This window comes from Mustela putorius, unplaced genomic scaffold, assembly GCF_011764305.1.
Source record: "Mustela putorius furo isolate JIRA1106 unplaced genomic scaffold, ASM1176430v1.1 tig00003834_pilon_pilon_pilon, whole genome shotgun sequence".
Classification (NCBI taxonomy): domain Eukaryota; kingdom Metazoa; phylum Chordata; class Mammalia; order Carnivora; family Mustelidae; genus Mustela; species Mustela putorius.
In genome coordinates, this window is record NW_025421987.1 from 88,898,118 (window position 1) to 88,925,378 (window position 27,261).

At 42.0% G+C, this 27,261-nt stretch overlaps 1 protein-coding gene and 1 long non-coding RNA gene across 16 annotated transcripts in view; one reads left to right on the forward strand and one right to left on the reverse strand.

Annotated features, from left to right (window-relative positions):
* LOC106005098 overlaps nt 1-12,954 on the reverse strand; it is a 34,223-nt gene extending 21,269 nt beyond the window's left edge. The window contains exons 1-2 of one of the 2 annotated variants that reach the window (XR_006609018.1): nt 12,919-12,954; nt 8,491-8,623 (exon numbers count right to left, since the gene is read on the reverse strand). This is a non-coding gene — a long non-coding RNA (uncharacterized LOC106005098). Of the gene's footprint in view, nt 1-8,490; nt 9,137-12,918 lie in introns of those variants that run through there. The other variant, XR_001178261.2, reaches the window with a different exon arrangement.
* The window catches only part of LOC101676863 (LIM domain containing preferred translocation partner in lipoma), a 655,863-nt gene that overhangs the window by 327,902 nt on the left and 300,700 nt on the right, over nt 1-27,261 (forward strand). The window contains exons 1-2 of one of the 14 annotated variants that reach the window (XM_045088094.1): nt 12,199-13,070; nt 14,595-14,704. The exons of 10 other annotated variants lie outside the window; for them this stretch is intronic. The gene's annotated coding sequence lies outside the window, so the exon portion shown is untranslated. Of the gene's footprint in view, nt 1-12,198; nt 13,071-13,114; nt 13,135-13,408; nt 14,197-14,594; nt 14,705-27,261 lie in introns of those variants that run through there. 3 more of the 14 variants (XM_045088098.1, XM_045088097.1, XM_045088096.1) reach the window with 3 other exon arrangements.

The following is a 27,261-nucleotide window of genomic DNA, read 5'->3' on the forward strand; positions in this document are numbered from 1 at the left end:
GTGCATTCAAGGGCTTTGTAATTATGAAGGGCTATGTAAATATTTCTCACCCTCGTCCCCATTATCAGATGCCATATCAGGTTAAACATAATGTATCTTATGATAGACACATCGTTCCCCGATCATCTAGGGTAAATACTGTTCTTATTTTTTCAGGAGGAAGTAGTATAGTATAAGCTTGTCACCTTTTGCATCCTTTCATTTCCTTTCTGCGTTGATTTTTCTCCTAATATGCCTTTAAAATAAGCGGTTAGACCTTGTCATTTAACTGTTTGTTTCCAAATACATATGTACATGTGAGATGCAATCACGTACATAGTCACATTATGAGTTTTTCTCCAGGTACCCTGGTATCCTGGTAAGATACCTACAAGTCACATTCATTGAGAATGAAATAAGGGAGTTGCTATTTTGATTAAAATTAATCTTCTTTTGGCATTTGCACTGGAAGTAAGACCAAGTTGTGCCAAGAGAAATGGATTCTTCTCCTAGTTCTGCAATTAACAGGTTGTGTAAAATAAGTCAGTTCCTCTCTGTAAGCCTCAGGTCCCCATTTGTAAATGAGGCTAGTTCTTACTCATTCTTTCCACTCTCAGTGTCTATGATGTTGGAGTTAAAAGGCAGTTTTTAAATGATGTCCCTCATTTTCCTGAGAAATTCTGGTAGAGTATGCCTGTTGACCTGAGTCTGTTCTAGTAAGATATTTCCCTTTTTAGACCCAAGGCCTGTATGACATTTGCTTTCATCTTGATGCAGTAAAGCTACCCCATACCTTTCCTTCAGGTTATGGCTAGTCTCTAGGGAGACATCTCTGGGTTTCTGAGGGATGTGTTTGTGTTGGTACGGTTGGAAATAGAAGAGGACTGTGTTCTTTTTTGGTTCCCTGGGATGGGTTTGTTAGGGCTGGGGAGGTGGTGGCAGCAGCAGCTTTCATGTTTTTAGTGAGCTTTTCCCTTCAGTAATATTCAGAGGATCTCCCTTATTAACACATAGTAAAAAGTACTGGTTCTCTGTTGCTGTGCAATGGATTGTTTAAAAACCTAGCAGCTAACAAAACCCATTCTTGCATATTTTCTCTGTAGGTCAGGAATCCGGGCACAGCTTAGCTGAACTATCAGTTCTCTTTCAAGTCTGCAATCAGGCTATTGTCCCAGAGTCTCCAGTCTCATCTGAGGGCTCGACTGGGGAATGATCTGCTTCTGAGCTAAGGGAGTTGTTGCCAGAGTTCAGTTTTACCTGGGTTGTTGGACTGAGGGCCTTAGTTTTTAGCTGACTCTTGGCTAGACACTTCCCTCACCTCCTCATCTTGTGGACTTCCTCAATATGACAGCTCATTATATCAAAGCATGGAAGCTGGGAGGGTAATAGGTTGAGTCTGCTCATGAGATGTAAGTCAGAATCACCGGTAACCTAATTGTGGAAGTGACATCCCATCCCCTTTACTGTATTCTTTTTGTTAGAAGTAGTGATTAGGATCAGACCACATGTAAAATGAGGGGATTATGCAAAGCTGTGAATAGCAGAAGTGGGGATCATTGATGGCCATTTTAGAAACCTGCCTACCACAGGCCAGGGTAGCACTTCTGGAATCTGGTGGATGTATGAAGTTAAGGAATAGAAGGGGCAGGTGAGGTATCAAGAGAAGAAAACAATCTGGGAGAAATAAGAGGTTACAAAAGGCTACAGATGTAGGATGAATTTCACACTCTGAGAGCATTAAAGCCAGACTGGGCTTTAGCGGTCTTTTGATCTAACTCCCTCATTTTCTCAAGGAGTCCAAAATTGATAGGGAACCTTGATGAAGCCACAGTGATTGCATTTGAGCCAAGAATTAGACCAAAGTCCTCAAACTCCTTTCTTCAGATTGCCAGCTTGCTGTAATGGAAATAATTCCAGACTGGGAGTAAAGAGATTTGTCTTTGTAACTTTTGATTTGCTTCTGAGTTGCTGTGTGACATTGAACAAGTTAATTCCTTGAGATGTGATTACTCAGTCTAACATGACACTGTCATTTGTCATGTATATTTATTTATGTCTCATGAACACATTAGCTCTCATTGGTGAAAGTTCTTTATAAACTTTAGCAGCCTTTAGAAGAAAGCATGTTTTTGTTGAAATTAATGATGCATAGTTTGAGGCAAAGCAAGCACCTCCTATTGCCACAAAAGATGAGTATCCGTTCATAAAGATACAGATAACTTTTATTGGTTTCCAAATCAGTGTAAATAATCTATTTGTACATGAGGAACTACTGAAAAACATAGTACTATTTATTTTCCTCATACGTCTCCAACTCTGGTCGTGTTCCATGAGGATGACTTATCTCTGCTCTCGGAAACCAGCTCAGGTGGATTAACTCAGGGGTGGAAAATTCACTTTCAGGTTAGATGAATAATGGCCAACAGGTTGCCACAGAGAGCTTGGCTGGAGCCATGGCTGTGGAGCCATGGTTTCTCTCCATGTACATCTCCACTGGTCAGTGGGGCTTCCTTATAAAATGATAGCTGAGTTACAACAGCAGAGTTCCTGCCAAAAGATGGTAGAAATCATGCATTTTTATGACCTAGCTTTAGAAGTCACATAGAGTGCCATTTCCACTGTATAGCGTTGGTTGAGGTAGTCACAGAGGCTTGCCTAAGTTCAAGGATGGGGAACATAGACCCCATCTTTTGATGGGTTTGGGGCAAGGTTCTAGAAGAAAATGTGAGCAAGAGATACTGTTGGGGCCATCTTTGGAAAATACAATCTGCCATTGTATTGCATTGTATTCTTACATGCTGTGGTTGATCATAATCATATGAGAATGATTACTGTGATATGGGTTTTTATTATTAAGTACTTACTAAGTGCCAGACATGTTGTAAGATCTGTAATTCTCTTAAGAGTTCACCTAATTCACACAGCAACTCTGTGAGTTAGTCATTATTCCCATTTTCACAGATGAGAAGACCAAAGGACATAGATGTTAAGTCAGTTGCCTAAGGTCAAAACAGTTCTTCAGTGGCAGAGTTCAAATTTAAATCCCATTGACCTAATTCTGAAGTCCCTACATCTAATCCCTCTGCCATATTGCCTCTGTGTTTTGATCTGTATCTAAATCTCCAATCATGTGCATGCCATTCTCTTACACACTCCTTCTGCATCCGCATCTGTGTCTGTTTTAGCAGTAATGAGTGGAGAGAGAAGCAGGCTGATGGAGGAATCATTTGCAGTAGTAGTACCTATGGGAGGGGTGGGGCTGAGCCTGTCCTTAGGTACTCCAGGAGCTAGTGCTAGGAGGCCCCAAGAAAAGAAACAACTTAACATGCCACTAGTTCCATACAGATTTACAGGGGCCATGGTTGTGCCTTTAATTTAAAAAGACTTATTAGACTCTAAGGAAACCCAGGGAGAACAGCTAAGTGAGAAGATTTAAAAAAAAAAAAAAAAAGAGAAAAGAAAAGAAAATGGGAACAGAGGCTAATATTTGAAAAGTAAAGGAGCTGAGAAGCATCTCTCCTTGTCCCCCAGAAGTTCAACTCTGCTATCTTACTAGATGGTGACAAGCTATCTAACACTTAAATCCTGCTGGTTTCTGTGTTGGGATTTTTTTTTTTTTTAATCAAAGTCCAACCCACAAATTGAGAAAGTCACAATTAGGTTTTATGCTAGTGTGTATCTGTTTTGACACTTTCTTTATTCACTGAATATTGTACTTTCATTCATCTAGCAATGGTTAAGTTCCTCTTGAATGTAGGTTAAAATCAAGGGAGAACAGTTTTTATCATTGCCCACTCTACAAGGAACTTCTAATACAGGAAACAGTTGAGCAAAAAGATGACAGGGTATATAATAAATACAGTGTTGAGTGAATGAACATGCCTGATTGAATGCATGGAGGAAAGTGCTCCAAACCCTCTCTGGATAGGTCAGAGGAGGCTTGACAGAAGCGGCATTTAAGTCAATATATTAAGGAGCTAGAAATAGTTCAGCCTGTTCGGAGATCAGGGTATGTAGGGCAAGTGTCATGAGCTAACCCTGGGAAAGAAGGCAGGTAGATAGGTTTGTGCAAATACACTTCCCACTTCTGTCTTCCTGTCTGCCTTACATATGCAGTGATGACTCAGTCCTGGGAATCTCAGGCAACAAACAACATATGTCCACGATGTGACATTTCTCTGTGATCCCTCAGAGATCTCTGGGATCTTTGTCCTCAATGCAAATATCTCAGTGCCAGCAACTCATCTGAAAACTGTGAGGACTGGAGCCTACAAAGTCTGGTGTCCCATCAGGGTAAAATCAAACCAGTTGTAACTCAGTATAAGGCCTTTGGGGTCAGCCTTCTTTCCTCTGGCATCCCTTCTTTGGAAGCTGCGAGGTCCATGCAGCGCTATCACATGGTAACACTCGTGACTCAGAAGTGCTGTACTGCAGACACAGCACATTGGCGTTGTCTCCTGTTTTACTCAGCACATGTGAGTTTGTTGTTACCTCACTGGATATCTGGCAAAATGGAGGGCCTGAAAAATGATGACTTACTTTTACCAAAAAACACAAACAAAAAACCATCCTAGAGAATCTAGTGGTTAAATTTGTTTCTTCGGTCTCCAGTTCACATCATGTTTCTTAGCATGTCCGTGGTTCTCCATAGCTGGGAACTCTGTTCATGAAATCTGAACTGGAAACTTGATCTGTCAGAGGGCTGGTGTGGAGCCATTCTTTTTTTTTTTTTTTTTTTTTAAGATTTTATTTATTTATTTAACAGACAGAGATCACAAGTAGGCAGAGAGGCAGGCAGAGAGAGAGAGGGGGAGAAGGAGGCTCCCCGCTGAGCAGAGAGCCCGATGCGGGGTTCGGTCCCAGAACCCTGGGATCATGACCCGAGCCAAAGGCAGAGGCTTTAACCCACTGAGCCACCCAGGTGCCCCAATGTGGAGCCATTCTTGACTGAAGTAGGCACTTGGGGGCCTGAAGCCTTGCTGAGCCCCACTCTGCTCACTCTGGAGGCCATACTGAGGCATTTCTGTCTCTACTGTGAAAACCAGTCCCATTCTACTGTGCAAATTCTTCATTCATTCATCCTCCGAACTTTCAGGAAAGACCTAATAACTATTTTTTTGGCTAGGCTGTGATTAATGTTGGAAGGGTACAGCTGTCCATGTGGGGTCAGCCTCGTCATTCCCCACTGATCCAACCATGAGTTTCCATGGATCAAAGCCAAGCCCCAAAGACAAAAAAGCAGACAATGATCAGAAGAGGGGCATCTGGGTGGCTCAGTGGGTAAAGCCTCTGCCTTTGGCTCAGGTCATGGTCTCGGGGTCCTGGGATCGAGCCCTGCGTCGGGCTCTTTGCTCAGCAGGGAGCCTGCTTCCATCCCCCTCTTTCTGCCTACTTGTGATCTCTGTCAAATAAATAAATAAAATCTTAAAAAAAATAGATGAAGAAGAAGAAGAAAAAGAAGAAGAAGAAGAAGAACCAGAAGAGGATGAAGGCAACGTGGTACAGTAGACAGAATGTGGAAATTCTCATCTTAATTCTGTTCCTAACATGTTGTGTGATTTTTACCAGGCAACCTGCTTCCCTTCTATTGTGCCAGCGTTTCAACTCACAATACTAAGAATTTGAAGCCTGGAGCCCTCAGGTTCTAATAGGAAATATCCCATGAGGTAATCATTCCCTGAAGAAGACATATAGCTTATTCCCTACCTCAGACCCCAAAAAGAGGATTGACCCTACTGTTTCACACTCCTTTTCTTGCCCTGCTGTGGTAGGTGTTTTGGAAATGTCCTGTTTCATGGATAGCGGAAGCTTGACCTCTGGTTCAGTGAGTTCAATGAGTTCGTTATTACCATGCAGGAATTTAAGTACTTTTTCACTTTTTATCCATAAGGTGGTTCATGTGTTTAAACATTTCAGTAGGCTCCCTGACTTATTTTCCTGCCTTTAATACAGGGATAATAAATGAGGAAATCCTTGGAGTGAAGAAGAGGGAGGGGAAAGACAGAATAGGAGGAGGGCTGTATGTATATGAATTGTCAGCTGCTGTGTTTCTTGTCCTGGAAGAATCAGGCTAGTTTTGATTCAGATCTAAAAGGTAGAAAGAGGAGGATGGTAGCAACCAGGAGGGCATAGATGCTATCAGTAAGCAGAGCTTTTTGTAAAATGCTGCATGTTTCAACTTGTCCTTGTCCCACTCTTCAACATGGGATGGGCCCTTGGAGGTCTTCTGTATCGAGTCCCTCTGTTTCACAGAGGAGGGCCTTGGGGCCCGGCTGGGGGAGTGACTTGCGCACTTATGTTGCTACTAGGCATCCCTCTCATAAATGCACCCCATTAGGAAACAATGGTGCAGGGGTCAGGGGACCCTATAGTGCACCAGTACTAGTTTGCCCTCTGTCATGGGTTCACCTAAATCATCACGAATTTGCTTGACACTAGGGATTAGAGACCAAGAGAAGAGACCAAGCCTCCCACAAGAATGGCAAGAGAAGAAACCCATGGGCGTGATACTTTGATAACAGTAGGGACCACTGTCATTCCTGGAATATACATGATTGATGTGTTTAGAGGCCTTAAATTTATGACATAAATTTATGAAAATTATAATGAGATGCCCCAACACAAGGCAATGTCCATGTCAGCCAGTTAGATCAATGGACATCTTAAGAGAAGTCTATATTTCATTGTTTTATTTTGTTGTACTCACTTCTGATTACATTGGAGGGGTGGAACATATTAAGGTATGATTACAGCACCAGAATATATTATCTCCCCCTATATATTAAAGCCCCATATTATTAATTTAAATCCAAGAAAGGTATAAATTGATGGAACCTCACTGTGTTGCTTCTATTTTTTCAAAACTATTTTTTTTTTTGGCCATTGATGCCATCTAAAGGGATAAGAGGATGTTGACTTGCCTGATAGCTCAGAAACCTGCAAATGGTGATTATATAAAAATATAATTTTTTATGCTTTCTTTACTTTTGGTAGCTCCAAGCCTGACCGTCGGAACATTCTGCTTTATAGTAATGCTCTGCTTTGCTACAGAAAACTGTAGCACTGTGCTTTATCTCATTATCTCCAGACTGTAGCATCTGAGATGTAGAAAAGCCTGATAAACCCAATAAGTACAGATTTGGCTTACCCCAGGCTCAGTAGCACAGAGGCCTCCACTCCCACCCATTTACTGGGGAATAGGCTTTTATTTATTTACTTTATTTTTTTTTTTTTTTCATAAGAATTAAGCCTATGCTCTTATGACTGCCTTGCGCCCTTTCTTGAAGTGGGTAAGTAACAAACATGCATGGGCTCATACATCTATTCTTGTTCCTTGTTTTGCAATTTCTGGGAAGAAAAGGCTTTCAAATGCGAGAAGAAATTCTGAAATTTAATCTGAAGATATGTCATTGTTGTGGTATGAGATCTCTCATTGCCCTTCTGCTCGTCAGGATATGTGCTTTTAGAAATATTTTCTGTCGAGGCCTTTATTTTTATTTGTAATCTAGCTTCTCGCTATCTCCCTGACCCTGTCTTCTCAGTTTCTGCCTTCTCCTTTCCTCATTTCCTCCGGCCCCTTGTACACACATAAGCAGACACACACTGGCTTATACAGCAATGTGGGTAGTAGAGACTTACGCACTTATGTACATGTATGCAGAGTTACCCATAAATACAGATGCCATGCACATTCCCATTTCCTTACACATGTACACACATGTGCACACCTACATCTATAACGTATGCACACACACCTGCCTGTGCTTTCTGAGCCCGACTTAGAGGTGTGATCTTCTGTGCCTCCGGATATAATAGTCCTAGTTAGTATTACAAGTTCTAATTATCAGGATTTGTGCTCAACGTTTTGCATGTGTTGTTTTATTTAATGTTTACACTTAGGAGGTGGTACTAGTTATATCCCCGTTGAAGAGATGAGGAGACTGAGGCTTGTTGTGTGGTGGATAAGTTTCCTAAAGTCATACATCTCATAACTAAGTCATAAGTGCAGCTGTGGCTATCTGGTTCCAATGCCCACACTTCTATTTGCCCTCCAGTGGTACTCTGAAATAGGACCCAGAAAATATTTGGTCCCCTGAAAGAATCTTCAAAATTAAACCAATTAATTGCACATTGCAATGGATATCATGTGATTTCTCTAGACAAGGAGGGGAGATATTCTGATGGAAATAATCCAGACTAGAAATCAGAGCCTAGAGAGGTCCTTATTCTGTCACTTCCTGGTGACTTGGGGAGGTCCTTAAATGGGGGAAAAAATGTCCATTTACAGCTGCATAGAAGTGCAACTAAGTTCTGTTGAGTGTATGCCAAAAGAAGGCTGTTCAAAAACATGCAAAATGATCTGCATTTGAGAGGTGGTGACTCTTGTCCTTTACCTCTGACTCCCTTCTTGCCACATTCACCTGGTTGTTGGCCAGGGAGGGAAGCCATGTCAGAGCACATATCTGGCCTCTTATTTATTCTGGCAAACACTTGGACTGGCTTCACTATTACCTCATTGCAGAGACATCCAGAGCCACGACATGGCTCTTAGTTGATATGCTTTCCCACTCGCTAGAAGCACCAGTATCTTAGGCCTTCCCCGTGGCATCTTCCCCACAGCACTGCCACTCGTGTGTTGTCCATCCTGGAAGTGAGAAAATGGAGATATGCGACTGAGTTACTGTTGCAGAGGTGATATTTTACAAGACAGGGACTTTAGAAAATAGGACTTGCAATTACCAGTCAAGTTCTTTTTCCCTTCATCTATCATTCCTGCCTTGAAGTTGTGGATGCATAGAGGTTCGCGATTGGTATGCATTCAGATATCCGTGCTAGGTGGCAATGCCCACTTTTGTGAAAAGTATCTGTCACTGTATTTATACCTTCAGTTGGTACAGTGGTCAGGAGGCTTTCCTGAACTGTGGGCAGGTCTCAGATTATGTAGTATTCTGATGAGGCACTTTAATGGTCAGAGAAGTGAATGCATGTGTGAATGTGACCAAGATATTTCAAAGGCAATCTTTATTGTATCGGGATCTTAAAAGAGCCCTCCTGCTCCTGTTCACCAGTCTCCATAACTTCTCAAATTGAACAAGACTCCTGTGTTAGAGTGATTTGTCCAACGTTTTAAACGTGTAGTACAACATAGAGCAGAATACGAAATCAAATAAAGCGGCAGCCAGCAAAGTGACATTTTTTTTGAAAAATCAGGCCAACAAAACAAACCTTTGGGTATTCACCATGGTGGGCATATCCTAAGCACTCATTTATTTTTGGCAGTTGAAATCTCTGAAAAGCACAGATTAGCTGGTCGGTTGCACGTACAGGCTTCAGGTTACTGGCAAGATCTAGATCCGTGGTAGGACACACGGAGCATGGTGAGAAGAGTCACCTAAACAGATATTCCGTATTTCCAGGAAAGAGGCAACGGGAGCTGTGCTGACGAAGTCCTGAAATTGTGTATTCAATGAGATGTCAGTGAAAATTCTTTTTTACATTTCCGAACATTAGTTGGTATCTGTGTATCTTTTGGCAATATGTCTCTTTATGAGCCTCGGGGAGCTTGTTGGATCTGGAGAAAGCAACTGGGTCATAGGATGTTTTCAGTAAGAACTGCATAAATCTCTCCATAGAGAAGTCGTGTCCAAACTATGAACTCTTGTGGAGAGTTCATTTTCTATTATTAAATTTAATAATAAACCTACTTGCTTATAAAACGTCTAGTCTTTCCAAATACTTTAAAATATTTTGGATCCTCATCAACTAATACGAGTATATGGAACAGATCCTATGTTGGTTACCAGGCTATAAAAAATACACCTTCCATTTAGGGACCCCAGTAAAGAAACCATCACATTTGTGCTGCTAGAGACTATAGAAGAGTATCGGTAGGAGGATGATGGAGACTGGACGCCTTGTGTGTGTTGGAGGTAGGAGGGGTGGTGGCGGCTGTTGAACTTACTTTCTGGATTATTCTCCACTAAAAATGTCCCACCTGGCCCTAGCCTTTATTTACTGGGCATTCAGCTATGGGCATTCAGTAACATCTGGGGTGGGGTGGGGGAATGCTGCTTCAGGAGCAGAGAAAGCTTTGTCCTGGGAGTAGCGTAGGAGCAGGGAGGAGTGGTCAAAGTTCAGATTAGAAAGATGTGATACCATCTTGGAGGTCTTTGCACATCTTTGAATATTAACTGGTTAACTGAAAGAAAGGTATATGGTGTCCATGAGGCCTTTCACTCTCGCAGTTTCAGTGTGTCTGTCTTTCAAATGAGGGTTGTGACTCTGATCTCCAATGTTCCATAGATCCTTGAATCATTTTATCAATACTGATAACAGCAGTGGTTTTTCTAGTGGATGGACAGTACTGTATGCTGGTTGCTAGGCATCCGTCAGTGAGTGAGCACATGTCTGTGAACTAGGGCTGGTGAAATAGTCATGTGTTTCTTATCTCAATATGATCTGGAAAACTCTTGAGAAGTAATAGAGGATGCCATAAGGACAATCATCTGCTCATGAAACTCATGAGCAAAGGCCAGAAGCTGGGAGTGAGCTTGGCCGATGTATTAGTTTTTTATTGTTCCACATGGTGATTAAAGCAACACATTTCTTTATTATCTTTAAGTTCTGTAGTTTAGAAGTCCAGGACATGTCTCCTCACCTGATATAAAGGTGTTAGCAGAACTGCATTAATATCTGGAGGTGTTAGAGGACACTTTACTTGGCTTTTCCAGCTTCCAGAAGTCGCCCACGTTCTCTGGCTCATGGCCTATTCTCCTCCAAAGGAAATTCCCCAGCCCTTCCAAAGCCAGCACTGTTGCATCTCTCTGACCACAGCTGAGAAAGGTTCTCTGCTTTCAAGAAGTCATGTGATCAGACAACCCCCACCTAGATAATCCCAGATAATCTCTGCATTTCAAGATCTTTAGCCTTAATCCCATCTACAAGGTCCCAGTTGCTAAAGTAAAGGGTCATATTCCCAGGTTCTGGGAGTTAAGACTGTGGACACCCATGGGTGAACCATGATCCTGCCTTCTACAGTCTGTTTATGGGAATGTAAGTAATTACACATTGTTTGCACATTGACAGTGAGGCTGTCTCTTCAGTGAGAAGAGATAAAGTGGACAGACCATGAAGTGTGTTTTGTGCTTTATGTAAAGAGTTCTGAAGTTACTCTGATGGCAGTAGGGAGCTATTCAGTTCTTCTTAGCACAGGGATATTTCATTTGTAATGAACTATTGAAGTGAGCAGCTCATGGTATGCAAAAACCCTTTGCGTATATTTCTATGGGAAAATTAAATCTAAATTTTTTGACAGCATACTGGGTTACAATGCAGATCTGCCATTCTCATCCCTTTTACCATGTTCTTTTCTACATGATCTCCTTACTTGGTTTTTCTGGAGCCTGTGGGAATGCTGTTCATGGTCTATGACTTGTTGGGTAAAAACCTCAGGAAGGTTTTCATTGGGCACAGGTGTTTCAGATTTTGGATTCTGGAACTTGGTCACAGCACAAGGAGTTTAGGAGGACAAAGGGATGTTTGTCCCTTGGAAGACCAGCACAGTAAATTTGTGCTTTCTGGAGCTGACAGAGCCTGAGTGTGGAGGGGAATAGCCTCTTCATATAGTCAGTGCAGATGTAACACTGTTTTCTCTGGGAGCAGATCTAGGATGTCTAATGAAAAAAATCGGCACTGATTCCTTGTACCTTCAGTGTGTGAGGGGGAAGTTGACTTGTGTGCTTGTTTAAGAATGATTCGTAACACACAGGAGGAGCTAGTGAATAGAGGAAGCCCGGTAAATGGAAAGATTCTCCTGATGAAGCTGGGAAATTGAGATTTTTTTGTTCATTCAGTTCCAACTACACTGTTGTGTTGCAGAGGGAAACAGCTGTACCACCACCAATGTGGAGTCAACCTCCAAGGAGAGGGTTGTCAGAGCAATGTTCGATGCCCGAGCTTCTACCAAATGAATCACCTAGGTAAAGATAGAATCGAGGTGCTCACATTGTTTCTGATCACAGAAATGTGAGTGCAGAATAGCAAACTTTGATCTTCACGGGACTGCAGGCTGTCTCTGCTACTTGGGAGAAAACACATTTCACACACATGTGAGACTGCATATCAGGATGAGAAATGAGTCCATATGAAGGAAAACTGCAAGTTGTTTTCTCAACGTGAATGTCGTGTATGTGTGCGTGTTTAAGTTTAATGTGTGTATGCGTGTGCATGGATTTCATGTGTATGCATGTATGCATGGGTTTTTTGGGAAGAATTAGCATCCTGAGTTGTTGTTACTTCTTTGTTGTAGTTGATAATTTCTACACCCACTGTGGTGCTTGGGGAGGATAACCTTCTATCTCCCACTTTAGATGTCAGGGATGTGGCATAATTTTACAGAAAAGGCACACAACTTGAAATGTGACTTCTTTCCTCACTTGTAAGGAGAGTTGACAGCAGTGATTCTCCTCTGTGTAAACTCAGAAAACGTGCTTTGTGAATGAGTGGTAGTTGCATTCATACCAATACACATTAGCACTTGGGGTGAATCACTCTTTCTCTGGATGATGAGGAACATCTGTAGGGTTGAGGCTGCTTGTCCGAGGTCATGCAGTAGGTCAGCAGCCTGCAGGATTGGGGCCAGCATCACCTGACTCCCAGTTACACCGTAGGCCAGCCCAGCTGCCTCCCACGTTTGACTGACTGTGCCTCACAGTCCAGATCAATGGTGATGTATAATAGTTTACTCTGATTCTAAATCCACAAGCCACTTTTAGAAGTGCTTACACTGATGCAGTCCATTTCATGCTATTCTTATGGATTCTTCAAGCTGAATCTGACTTCTAGAACCACCAGCAAGAGTGACCAGAGAAAGCACGTATTCAATACAACAGTCCTCCCCCACCCCTTATCCATGGTTATGGTTCCTACAATTTCACTTACCTGTGGTCAGCCTGGGTCCAGAAGCTTATGATCTTCCTTCTGGCCTATTGTTAGGTCACTAGTGTCCCAGCATTCCATCACAATGCCTGTGCCACTCAACTCACTTCAGTCATCACGTAGACATTTTATCCTCACACATCACAAGAAGAAGGGTGAGTACAGCCCAATAAGGTATTTTGGGGGATAAAGAGAGATACCACCTTCCCATAACTTTTGGTACAGTATATTGTTATCACTGTTCTACTTTACTATTTGTTATTATTGCCAGTCTCTTACTGTGCCTCATTTATAAATTAAACTTTTTCATAGGTATGTGTGAATAGAAAAAACAATATGGCATATAGACTGTTCAGTATTATCTGTGGTTTGAGGCATCTACTGGGGGTCTTAGAATGTATCCCCCATGAATAAGGGGGCATTATTATTATATTATTAATATGACAAATATTTTTTGAACCCCTCTTGAATGGCAGGCTCTCTTATAAAAGGTGAAGCTGCTGCTTTGAATAAGAGAAAATGTATTTCCTTAAACAGTTCATATTCCTCTGGGGAGAGGAATAAGAAGCAGATAAACAAGTAAATGTTAAATCTGATGGAGTGAAGTGCTGTAGAGAAAAAGTGAGATAAACGGGGAGGGAGTACTTTGTTGGTAGGAGTGCAGTAACACTTGCTATTTGACATAGGATAGGTAGAGAAGGCCTGATGAGTGGGTGATATTTGAGCAGAAATCTGAGGTAGGTAAGGGAGTGAGCCCCGCAGATATCTGGGACAAAAGGGAAGCATGTTCTGGGCAGAGGAGAGCACGCGTGTGGAAGCCTTGGGAGAGGAGCAGGGCTGCCAGCTAGCCTGTTTCAGAAAAAGTAAAGTGGCCAAGAGTGTCTGGAGCTGAGTGACCTTAGGGAGTGAGACAAGATGAGGTCAGGGATGTGCTGGGCCCCTGCTCCTCACCCAGGAGCTTGCAGGCTGTGGAAGCACATTGACTCTTAATCCCAGTGAGAGGGCGGCGTTTGGCGTCACGCGATCAGCTGATCACTCTGGCAGCATTGTGAGAGCGGCCAGTAGGCTCCAGTGATGATCCAAACTAGAAATGACATTTGGTTGGTAGGTACGGGGCAATTGCTAATAGGAAATAGAACAAAAACCTTATTTCTTGGGTTCTTGAAGCAAGTTTTTACATCTAAATCAACACTGGGCCAGGAGGAGCGTGGTCAACAAGAACCCCAGCAATGGGTGGTGGATTTTAACAGCTGTGTCTCTTGACAGAGTGAGATACCACGAGTAAGTATCCCTCCAATTCCTGTACTTCCTGCCCTAGGTCAGGAAATGTCAACTGGTGTTGCTTGGCTTTCTCACGTGGCTATAGTCTTGGTGGTAAAGGCAGTCTCTTCAGCCTCTTAGGCTGCTGTGTGAGGAGTTCCTACTGAGAAGGCTATAACCATACTTCCCAGCAACCTATCCTTCCTCAGAGCACTGTGTAGCCTGTGCCCCTGTGATAGAACCTTGGCTAACATGACCACCTGAATGAGCATTAAGAATCAGGAAGGACCTTGGGGGATGCCAGAGATTTTAGAAGTCTTATCTTATTGTTGCTCCTGCCGTAATTGATTCAGGTGTGTAGAACCACACTCATGGTGTTCTGGTATTCTCTTGTCTGCCTGTTATGGTGCACTAAGCAGAACAGAGGACATGAGAAGAGTCCAATTTCAGTACTTCATGTCAGAAGTTACCAGAAGGTGCAGAAAAATGAACTCACTTGTACAAGATCCCACAATCCAATAAAGAACAGGTATTATCAATATTCCTTTTTTTAAAGGATTTATTTATTTGACAGGGAGAGGGGGAGAGAGCAGAGATGGGATGAGGCAGAGGGAGAGGGAGAGAGAAACTGGAAACTCGATGTGGGGCTCAGTCTCATGACCCCGAGGTCATGACCTGAGCCAAAACCAAGAGTCAGATGCTTCACCAACTGTGCCACCCAAGTGCCCGATCAGTATTCTTTTTAAAAGTTTTTAGTTAAATTCCAGTTAGTTATCATTCAGTGTCATATTAGTTTCAGGTGTATATTTAGGGATTCAACACTTCTGTACAAGACCCATTGCTCATCATAACAAGTGTACTGCTTCATCCCCATCAATATTCTTCTTTTAAACAAGATTTATTTTATGTGTGTGTGAGAGAGAGAGAGAGCATGGAGCAGGGAGAGGCAGAGGGAGAAGGAGAGAGAATCTCAAGCAGACGCCCCATTGAGCATGGAGTCCTTTGCAGGGCTGCATCTCAAGACCCTGAAATCATGACCTGAGCCAAAATCAAGATTCAAACATTTAACCACTGAACCACCAGTTGTTCCCCCCACCCCATTTAATATTCTTGATCAGAAAGCAAGCCAAGTGCATGTGTACACATGCTTGTTTACTCCCACATAGATTACTCAGACAAAATATTTTCTCCAGTCCTGGCCAGTAAGTTCCTTTTCTGCTTCTTAGTTCTTTTGTTCTTCTGTAGAAACACAAGCCCTTAAACAGACTCCTAATTTGGGGTAAACTATTATGTCCTAAACACACCAGGATGAAAAGCTGTATCTTCATACCTTATCTTTACACCTGACAGTGCTATAATTTAATGAGTTAATAATCTCTCTTACCGCAAACATCTCCAATGGGCTCCACCTTTTCTAGTTCTTGGTCTCCCGCTTCCTATAAAGACTCTACTATCTTCCTGCCACTCTCATCCTTGGAACTTGCATCCCTCCCCATTGGACTTGATGTACACATTTCTCCTGGCACTTGTCACATTCTGTACTCTGTGACAGTGAAGGTCAGCTGCATACATTCCCCTTCTGATAAGATAGGAAACTTGTAAAGTGTGTGTGTGTGTGTGTGTGTGTTGCTTCCATTTCTGAATTTTCCATTGTATTTAACACATTTGGACTTGATATGGGTTAGGCACTCAGCGAATGTTTGCTGAACAAGTAAAGACAATTGGGGGGGGGGCGGGGGCGGGGATCAAACGGGCAACAATCTTTAAAACAATTCAGTGAACAGAGTTACCAAAACTGCTATGCCATAGTTATTTTGACATTTTTACCTCCCACTTGCTGTTCTGAATAAAGGCAAAATAAAACCATAGGTTCTCCCAAATGGCAAAAATGAATTTGAGTACACTGGGTTACACTGATTACATTTGATTAACTTTCTGTCTCCTGAGAGACATGTGTACATGACTCTGCTTTTTCTCGGAGTAGCAGTGCCTTTGTTCTGTTCTGAATTCATGGGGAAAAAGAGGAGTTATTGATAAAACAGAGATCTTGACTTTGTCTCAAATGGGAGACAAAGAAGGTATTATGAAGATAAGGAAACAAAATATCTGGATTCCAGTATGTGCTCTGCCTCTGTCTAGCTATGTGTCCTTCAACATGTCCCTGTCTGGGCCTTCGTCTCCCCAGATGTCACATGCAGGAGCTGAAGTATAATTTCCAATGCTCCTTCTAGCCCGGAATTCTAGGCTGGGACTGAGAAGTAATTCCTTCCGATGACATATGGCCCAACCTTCAGCTCTTAATTGGCCCACCATCATGATCACAAGTACCTGATTATTCACACACTTTTGAATATATGAATTGCATAAAGCTGTTCAATGATGGTGAAAATTGAGTCCTAAATATTCTATCAGATGTATATGTAATGTAACCTATTCAGGATCTCATTAGAGTATAAAATGATATGTGAAATATGCACCAGGCGAGAAAGACTTAGAACATTATGGTAACGGAGTAATACAATTTGATTTTTATGTGTTAAGGATGATGGTATAATAAGAGCTTCAGTTATATGAAGGCTGGGGATGAAGTCTGTAAAGCTGTGTCTAGTAGGGAAAACCAGTGAGAATGTGCTGTTTTCATTCTTGTATGTCTGTGCTCACAGAATCAACTGTTTCACTCGGAACGAGGAAACAAAGCTGCTTATTAGCCTCTTGTTCAAGCCATTCTGACTCCTCACCCACTCCAGTTCAATTTATATGTATGCATATTTTATTATTCTTGTGGCCTTACCAGTGCCACAAAGAGAAGTATTTGCACTTTGAAAAAGGTACCCAGCATCCCCTGATTTCAGAAACAGAAAAAATAGTAACACTTACCTCATGCAAACTCACTTCAGAAAATGTGAGTTTAACACTGTTCCCCAAACCACTTTCTCCTTTGAATGCCAGTTACGCACACAGCAGCTCCACTGACCACCTGAGCCCAGCACCTGAGCCCCTTACCTGCCAGGCTGGGGCTGGTGCAGGCGTTCATCTGGCCCAGGAGAATGAGCTCCTGCTCACATTTGGCTGTCTAGGACCTGGAGTCTCCATCTACCACTCAGTAGCTCTGTGAGTGCTGGAGGGATGCTTCTCTAGATCCTAATTTGCTCTTTGGTAAGAGAGGAATTAGTATGTTACATTACATAGCCATGTGACATGGCTAGAATTATGAAAGAGAATGCATAGATGGCCCTCAGCTCTGAGACTGGCCCTGAGTAAGGGCAGCTTTACTTTTCCCACTGTAAGTGGCCTGGGGTGTCTTTCTGCACCTGGTTTTTCTCTGTGCTGTGCTACCCCCAAAGGGTCTTCCATTGCTGTGATAAGGAGAGAAAGATGGCCCACAGTCATCCCAGACAATCTCTTCCAGTTTAATGAGGCCGCAAATCACTACTCCGCAATCTCTGTGGCACTAGGTTGTCCATTTCTCTGAGTGTTTCTCAGGCTTCTCTTGTTTCATAGTCTCCTTTGAATGGAACGTTGGATCCCGAAGACCTGGATTCCAGTCCTAACTCTCAGAATTACCTCCTCGTTGATCAACGACAAGTCATTTCCTTCTCTGTATTGAAATGATAGTCTATCCCTTGGGTCTCTCTAGAGCTGTACAGATTGTCCACATTGATTCACTTACCCCTTAGTCTGTTGCATACTCAAGCACTGAGAGCATCCATTTCTGTTTGCTTCCTTCTCTGTGAGTCAAAGTTTATATATTTCTGCTGTTACCCCTGAAATAGTAAACAGGTAACATTTCTGAGCCTGGTGGACCTAGAGGCCCTTGGAAGGCTGATACTCTTTCTTGATAATGACATTTCAGGGCTTTCACTTAATATCTTAATATTTACAGAGTTTTTTCATTTAGTCATTAGTACTGAAATCTCATAATAAGTCCTGAAGATGGGGATACTTATGTACACTTTAGAGATGAGGAAACAGGCTGATAGATGAAATGATATGCTCTGGGGGCATCTGGGTGCCTCAGCGGTTAAGCATCTGACTATTGATTTTGGTTCAGGTTGTGATCTCAGGGTTGTGAGATTGAGCCCCACTTCTGGTGCCTTGCTCCGTGGGGAGTGTGCTTGAGATTTTCTTTCTCCCTTTTCCTCTGCCCCTCCTCCCACTCGAGTGTGTGTGTGTGTGTGTGTGTGTGCACGTGCAGTATCTCAAATAAAAAAAGTAAATATTAAAAAAAGAAAAAAAAAGAAACGATGTGCTCTGGTGTCATATAACAAATGCAGCATCGTCTAGATTTCACACAGCAGCCTTTTCTAGGTCTAATGCCTGGCCTTTGTTCTGAATGTAGATGGGACTTCCAGCCTGAGTTAGGATGACTGTGTGCTCCTTAGTCCCTAAGCAAATCTGTCTTTTCTTGCAGGAGAATGAAATGAGACTTGGAAGCATTTTCTTAAGCCTATAGGATCTGCATTTGCTTCCCTTTCTAATATATTCCCAACCTTAAATACTTTCTTAAGCTCCAAGAGCATGTTCTTCAGTGTAGGAATTCACTGTTGCCAGTGGCTTCTTCAGAGCTTTTTTTCTTTCACCCTGATGGGCAAGAGAGGTGTACTTGGTACCTGAACGTACAACTTCTTAGACATTGTCGCAGGAAGCAGTCACGGTAAAAGAAAGTAGGCTTGTTTTAATAAGTGCCCTTGATTTTTTCCCCCCTTCCTTTTAATGGAATGTCACCTATGCCTGCTATTACATTGAGCTTGTCAGTGCATGTCCCGTCACTCTTCAAAAGCGTAAGGGAACCGCATGCTGTAGGAGCATTGGACAAGTCAGAAGAGTGCATTACAAACCCACTTCTTCCACTACTTACTTGACTTTGGAAGACCCCTTTACTTCTCTGAACATTAGCTGATCTATTTTGAAGGACCACACTAGACCATTTCTCAGGTTCTTTTCAACTCCAGTGTTTGGAAAATTCTCCAGCGAGTCGATCTCCTTCCAGGTTACTGAGTGCTGACTATGTGCAATATAAAGAAAGTGGGAGGGAGACAGCCACAAAAGGAAACTCTGTGAGTAGCGATACAGCAGTTTGAAAGTGCACACTTTGGTGAGAATGGGGTATCCCTGTGAAGCGACAGTGCACGGAGGTGAACTGGGGGACACGAGACTGTGTGGGAGGGCAGTCCGGGCCTCCGCTGGAGGACTGCCGCAGTATGTAAGGCGCACGTGCGCACGCGCACACACAGCCGCACTCCTTTCGAGGGTCTCCTGACTGTTCCTTTGACTTCCGCAGGCAGATAAACTGCCAGAATTAAGTAGCATCTGAGAAGGAATTACATTAAAAAAAAAAAAAAATGGGGCACATCAGGTGTACCAGAAACTTTGATCCCATTAGGAATGTCGTTTTGAGTTGTAAGAGTGTATCGCCCCTGTTGCCTATGACTTCCGGCAAAACGGGTATTTTTGTATATTCTTTCTTGAATTGCTAGAGCAAGCCCAGTTCCACTGTAGTTGGTGCTCAGTAGTAAATGCATGCTGCACCGAAGTGCTGCCTGCTTACCTTCCTGGGGAGGAAGATGGTAGTTTTTCTCATAGAGAAGAACTAGAGGCATTTTTTTTTTTTTAAAGGAGCTACCAATAACAAAAAACAAAACAAAACAAAACAAAAAAATACTTCAGTGGGAAAATTGACAGCCTGGATCTGTAATCTAAGTGACCTGACAATTAAAAGAACTTATTACTGTGTCAGCCTGCCAGATGGATCTCCTTGAAATGTAACGTGCAGTGCTTCTGAACACGATTCAAGTGCACGCTTCCTTTTCTCCCTGCTTCATGTTTGTTGAGTTTGGGAAAGAAGCAGTTTTATTTGAACTAAACCCACTCATCTCAAGTGTGTTTAATGACAGCAGTATGTGACAGATAAAATAAAATCCTACGGCCTCCTTTGATGTTTGTTTTAATTCCAGACCTTAGTGAAAGGAGACAGGATGAAGTGATGTGGTTCAAACGGACGAGTTTAAAGCGAATTATCTATTATCACAAACTTAGCTGTTTCTATCTAGGGGAATTTAAGAGGTCAAATAATACAGACAATAATGGTGATTGTAGTTGAGATTTATAGAGCGCTTAGAGGCTTGTAGACTGGATTTGTGTTCATCTTATTGTACCTTCACATCAAGTCTATGCTGTAAGTTTGCTTGGCAAGAAACTGTTGTCCCAGTGTTACACACGCTGTTGAGTGAGTTGCCCCAAATCCTGCTTTTAAAGTGGCAGAACTGGATCTCATTCTTGGTCCTTTTGATTTGAATCCAATGATACCTCCACTGATCAGTTTTGACCCACCAGTCACATATGCGTACATTGCAGGTGTCCTTTTCCTTAACTTTACCGAAATGTGTATATATGTATATATGGAGTATGAGAATACATTCTCATCACAACTTATTCCAACAATCAGAAGCATATAGAATAGACCTTAAAAGCATTCCCTCACTACCCACTCTATTGATTTCTGCTGTATATTCACCCCCAACTCCATATTTTTGTCATAATCAGTATCATCTGTTTGTCATGCATCTTTACCATCTTTTTAACAATACCTAAATACACATGGCTATCGGTATGATTCTATAGCTAACATTTATTTTAAACATGAATGTTATGATATTATCTCCAATTTGCTCTTTGCTTCTAGATCTTTTCAGAAAGGGTTTGCCATGTTGTTTTTAACACCTGTCCCTTGCATCATAGTATGAGAGTACCATCATTTGCTTCTTCTGATGATGGGCATTAAGGGTTGGCATTTCTTTATTATAAATATTAAGAAGAGCTTCTTGCATGAATGTCTGTATTTTTTGTGGATCTAGAATTAGACATTCAGAACTGGAATTGCTTGTTTTCTTAATGTTTTTAAAGATGTATTTATTAGAGAGCACAAGCAGTGAGGCAGAGGGACAAGCACATTTCTAGTTAAGTGGGAAGCCCTGTGCGGGGATTGATGCCAGGACCCTGAGGTCGTGACCTGAACCAAAGGCAGACACTTAACTGGCTGAGCCATCCTGGCACTCCCATCTGCTTGTTTGTTTTGTTTTGTTTTGTTTTTGTTTTTGTTTTTTTGAGATTTATCAAAAGTTAGTTTTAACCACCATCCCCAAATGTTAGAGTCTTCATATTAACTCGTATTATCAACCTGAGCTTCCACTTTATTGCTTGGTGTTGTTCACCAAGCTTGCTGTTGTTCAGACCAATGCAGACACCTCTCGAAACAGATACTTGTGGCCAGGAGAGTAAATGTTGGGGAGGTTATCGTCCATGGCTCTGCAGTTCGGATACAGGCGCTGGCCATGGAGGAAGAGTAAGGTATTCTCGTGACTCTTCTGTTTACTTAAAACAATCACACTCTTCACTCAGCTAACATAAGGTATTTAATACAATAAAGATGTCTACTGTAATTAAAAACCCAAATTGTGCAATGTACTGCAAAATACCTTTATCTTATACTTTATTAAGAAACAGGTATTTTGCATAATCAGGCTTGAAAAATATATGATTCAACCTTCTGTACTGTTTGTATGATCTAACTTATATGATCTAATATGATTAAATCCAGAGAGCTAATTCTACTCCCAAGCCTCCTGCCTCTTGCCACCTTTCCTTAACTGCTTTGGACTAGAGATAATTAAAAGGGACTAAAACCTGAAAATGCACATGGAAGAGAAGAGAGCAAATCTGAATGATTTGTTTGGTGTTACAAGACTGCAAGCAGACATGCAAAGTAAACTCTCTCTTTCACCTTTTTTCCATGGTCCTTTTCAATGTGTTAAAAGACTTTGCTATTTTTTAAACTGTGATATGCCAGTATGGTCAGAATCATGTTTGTCCAACTTCTTTTAAAATAAAAAGAGACAGTTCCTCGGGTCTGTTGTAGTTAGGATCTTTCAGGTTGCAGGAAGTCTAGATGGGCTCAATGTTATCTCAGTTGACTTTACCATGTCAGCAGCCAGACAACCAAGCCACATGGAAACCTGGAATATCACTGAGGACACAACAGTAGCCGATTTTGTCATCCCCTCAAAGTAAACCCCCAATGTTTCCTTAAACAGTGGTCTCCATTCCTATGGCTTAGGGTCTCTCAGTTTTTCTTTCTGTTTCCTCTTGCTGCTGCTGTTAGTGGTGCCATGTAGCCTCCTTCTGGATAGGACACCATGACGTTCACTCCCTAATGTGACTTCTGCTTTCTGCCTCAGAGCTGCTTCCCGCTACTCTGTATATCTCTTGTTTCCATTCCTTTCTACTTCTGCTGCCAAGGAGCTCTGCCTTGCCCTCAAATGTTTGAAACAATAAGGTCCATTATTGTAGCTGGTTCTTCTCCAGGACAAATTGGGAAGGCATTCTTCTTCAGCATATCTTATGTTGCTGGTTTGGGTTCAGTCTCTTCATCTAATTAGTTGTGGCCAGAATTTCGAATTACCTATTACAAAGCTGTGGGAGATGTATTTCTTAAAAACAAACAAACAAACAAACAAACAATGTTTTGGAGCTTTTAACCTTAAACAGAACTGTGGATATGGTAGAGACTCAACCTTCTATGTCCTCCTCCATCACAATGAGTTCTTAAGTTAGCCGCACACGTTCTTAAGTTAGTCAGGGTGTAGCATTCAAGTCCACATGCTCCAGAAACTTCAAAGATGGAGATTCTGATTCTGACCTGGCTCTAACCAGCAGTAGAGTTGTTTTTTGTTTGTTTGTTTGTTTGTTTTGTATGTGTGTGTGGGGGGGGGAGTTTTGCTCTCATCTCTAGGCTTTTATCTTCTCAAGAAATTTGCTGGAGAAGAGGAAAAAGCTAGCTTTCGAGGAGAGAACTAAAGCTAACTTCCCACTACCCCCAAATCAAAGTGAAACCTGTGTTCAGATGCGGAAGGGAGGGCTCGCGTGGGGTGGGAGCTCTGGAAGATATTAGTGGGTGTGGAGAAGGGAGTGAGCAAGGGAACAGGGTCCTGGAGGAGGTGGAAAGGATGGGAGTAAGAACACGAATGGGAAGATTTGCATAGTACAGAGATAGGGCGGCTCTTTATTTCTATTCCTGCACGGAGAAGAGTCGATTAACACAAACAAGTTGTTGAACAGAGTGTCACTAGAGGAGAAAATGTATGCTACATAACCTTGTTCTTCTCAAAAGAAGGAATGGCGGTTCAGTGTGCAGGAGAGGGTGCCTGAAGTTGTGTGAAGCCAAGGAAATGGAGATGGACCCTTTGGGATGTGCCCTAAATGGATTCGTGCAAAGGTGTGGTGCCACACTGAAGCCCTCTGGAAATTTGATGAACAGGTCTGCTCACATTTCTTGGCTTTTTCAAGAATGCATAAAACCCCAGAGCCACCAAAAACAAACAGTGTAATGAGTGACTTAGAGATAAAGGTCAACTGAAAGGCTGGGTGAGCATTCACGGGACACAGTAAACAGTGCCCCTCCTTTCTGTTCTTGCTCAGAAGCCATAGAGAAAGAGAGGAGGCAGACAGATGGAAACTAAACTGTCAGTCTTGGGACTGATAAAACCACCTTGGCTGACTTCATCAGCTTTAGGTCAAGAGAAATTACTGTTTCCCCTCCAAACAGACATATTTGCCCTCCTGATAGTGGTCAGCACAGGTCCACTGCAGGCTTCTCCTGAGGTGACTGCTTCATGCCCAGACAGTATGGAGTCTGAAAAAGCAGAGAAAACCACGCTCTTGCAGGCAGCTGTTCTGAGTGGATCTTGGAAGGGGTCAAACCATACATGCCTTGTTGCTGTCCTCAAAGTCAGCAGTACGTTAAGTCAGTGCACTCACTGACTCCTCAGCAAGCTTATCATCAGGAGAAGAATGTGTGAGGCATAGACATGTTGTGAATGTTTCTCCAGAGAAGGTCCCTCTCCATGACAGCAGGGAGTGGATCTCTCCCCTGCATTTAATGACAGCAACCCTTGAGGTAGTGATTTGTGGGCCTACTTCCAGCCTGGTATAGGGTTGGAGGGGGACCAAATAGGGCTTCAGAGATTACAGGTAAACATGGAATGAGTCATGTCTTATAGAGGCAGAGAGACTCCAGCTGGCTTAAGGCAAATGACTAAAAGAACATACTCTGATCTAGCATGGCCTTAGGGTGGAGGGGAGGTCTGGAATGTCACTGGGCGGTAGGGATCGCTGAGTGGACATGCACGGTCAGGGGTTAGGATGTCAGAGTGAACTGAGTATCTGAGATGGGATTTCTCCCCCGACGTTTCCAAGTTAAAAAACTCTGTAATGTAGAGACTTGTTCCACTCATTTTCCTACTGCCTTTTCCTTGGCTCCAGACCCACGTTCCCCCAGTACTGTTTTCACTGTAGTTTCAGAAGAATAGCAAATCCACTCTACTTTTGGGTGCGCTCTCATCTGGTTTGGGTTAACTGAAGGACAGCGGGGATCCTCCCGATTACTGCTAACATTTAGATTTATACAAACACTCATGTGGCCTTGCCTCCAATGTCAGTTCATATCACAACCGTGCTCCCTTATCTGCAGTAGGATGTGCCTTCCATGACAGATTTTAAAGTGATTTTGTAAAATCATCATGTTGGTTGCTCCAGACATTAAGAGGAATGCTTTGTGATCTGTAGTTGCAGCAAGTACCATGGAAAATATCCCATAAGAGACAATTAATGAAGGAAATTACTGTTGTTAGTAAAGATTTATATTTCAAGTAATATTCACATTTTTTTAAAAGATTTTATTTATTTATTTGACAGAGATCACAAGTAGGCAGAGAGGCAGGCAGAGAGAGAGAGAGAGGAAGGGAAGCAGGCTCCCTGCTGAGGAGAGAGCCCAATGTGGGGCTCGATCCCAGGACCCTGGGATCATGACCTGAGCCGAAGGCAGAGGCTTTAACCCACTGAGCGACCCAGGCGCCTCCATCATTTTAATAATTCTTTAAGGGTATATAAGAACAACTTTTTGTATTTGCCTTTTTTTTTTTTTAACAGATTATAAAACAGCCAAAGAGATTTTGTTAAAGCTCATATAGTAAAATCCTTGCCGGAGAAACTGGCTCCCTTGATGCTTCTACGTTGTTTATACCATCATGATGAAATGTCAGGTTCCTCACAGATGCCCCTTCATACATAAACGCACCTATGTGTATATATAGGGCAAGTAAGCTCCTGTCCAAGTAAGCATTGCTTCAAATGCCAACATCCCTTAAAAGGGATGAATTAGAAATATATACATATGCATCATGCTTTATGAACTTCTGATAAACAGAATTAACACAGCAATGAGCCCATTAGAAAGCAGTTGTGGGGGAAATTGGAAAGGGAGGTGAATCATGAGAGACTATGGACTCTGAAAAACAATCTGAGGGTTTTGAAGGGGCAGGGGATGGGAGGTTGGGGTACCAGGTGGTGGGTATTAGAGAGGGCATGGATTGCATGGAGCACTGGGTGTGGTACAAAAACAATGAATACTGTTATGCTGAAAATAAATAAATTTAAAAAAAAGAAAAAGCAGTTGTGGGACATTATTAGAGCTTTTAAAAGGTTTTATTCAAAGCTAGTACTTCTAATAGTTTTCTTAAAACCCTGAATAGTATTTTTATTTGTTTATAAATGTGGTGTCAAACCCATATTGTGTCTCATGCACCGTGGACAAAGAATTTGAAGAACCAAATAGGATAAAGCACACTTAATATTAAAATAACTGAAAGCACTCAATATTTGATGACTCAGAAGGGATTTTTACTATGCCTCAAGGTTATTTTTGTTAACATTTATTATTGGAAAACTAATGGATGTTCCTTCTCACAAACTTCCAGACTTTTCATATATGGACAAAGCTATTGGCCAGAATATGCAAGTCATTTCTACCTGCTACTAAGAGGTGGTGTGGGTGGGGGCTTATATACTGACATGCAGGATTTAGAGACAAAACAATTTTGGAACAGTTCTTAACCTGTATGTGAAGGAAGGAAGCTTTTCTAGTTTAGTTAATAGAACTTTCTGTATGATTGCAAATGGATTAATAAGGTTTTTATATTCTCAGTAGTTTCTCAACTAGCCAAGATCTCTGATGAACAATTTTTTAAAAAATGTTAGAATTGTGTTTCTTTTCATTCTTCCCTACATGATTATAAGGGATTTATGTCTTTTTTTAAAAAAATTTTTTTCAGAGTTCCAAGATTCATTTTTTATGAACCACACCCAGTGCTCCATGTCCTCCTTAATACCCACCACCAGGCTTACACATCTCCCGACCCCCCCTCCCTTCCCAAACCCTCATTTTATTTCTCAGAGTCCAACTCCCTTCTCCTCTCCATCTCTCCATGTCCTTCGTGTTATTCCTCATGCTCCACAAGTAAGTGAAACCATATGATAATTGACTCTCTCTGCTTGACTTACTTCACTCAGCATAATCTCCTCCAGTCCCATCCATGTTGACACAAGAGTTGGGCAGTCATCCTTTCTGATGGAAGCATAATACTCCATTGTATATACAGACCATATCTTCTTTATCCCTTTGTCCGTTGAAGGGCATTTTGGCTCTTTTCCACAGTTTGACGATTGTGGCCATTGCTGCTATGACCATTGGGGTACAGATGGCCCTTCTTTTCATTGCATCTGTATCTTTGGGGTAAATATCCAGTAGTGCAATTGCAGGGTCATACAGTAGCTCTGTTTTTAATTTCTTATGGATTTATGTCTGAATTGCTTTTCCTAATAGTAAGTATGTTAGGAATATCACATGTCTTGACTTTCACATGGAGGATCAGAACACCACCACCAACTTACCTGTGTTGAGGTGTTTTAAATGTTAAAGAATATGGTTTTAGAAATGAGCATTGATGGTGATTGTGCTCTTTTAAATCTGTGTCCTATTTCGTATGTTAAATTTATTAGCTATTTGATAATCAGGCTTGGGTCATATATCACAGCCCCATCTCCGAAAGTGGTGTATGTGTTTCAGCTTTCCTCCTGCCACCATACCTCCCACATCCCTAGATTCTTCTGCATTGCTCAAAAAGCCATGCTCTCTCATTATGTAAGTTACACCAAGATTGCCACTAATCAATTTGGGAAGCTAATGATATTATA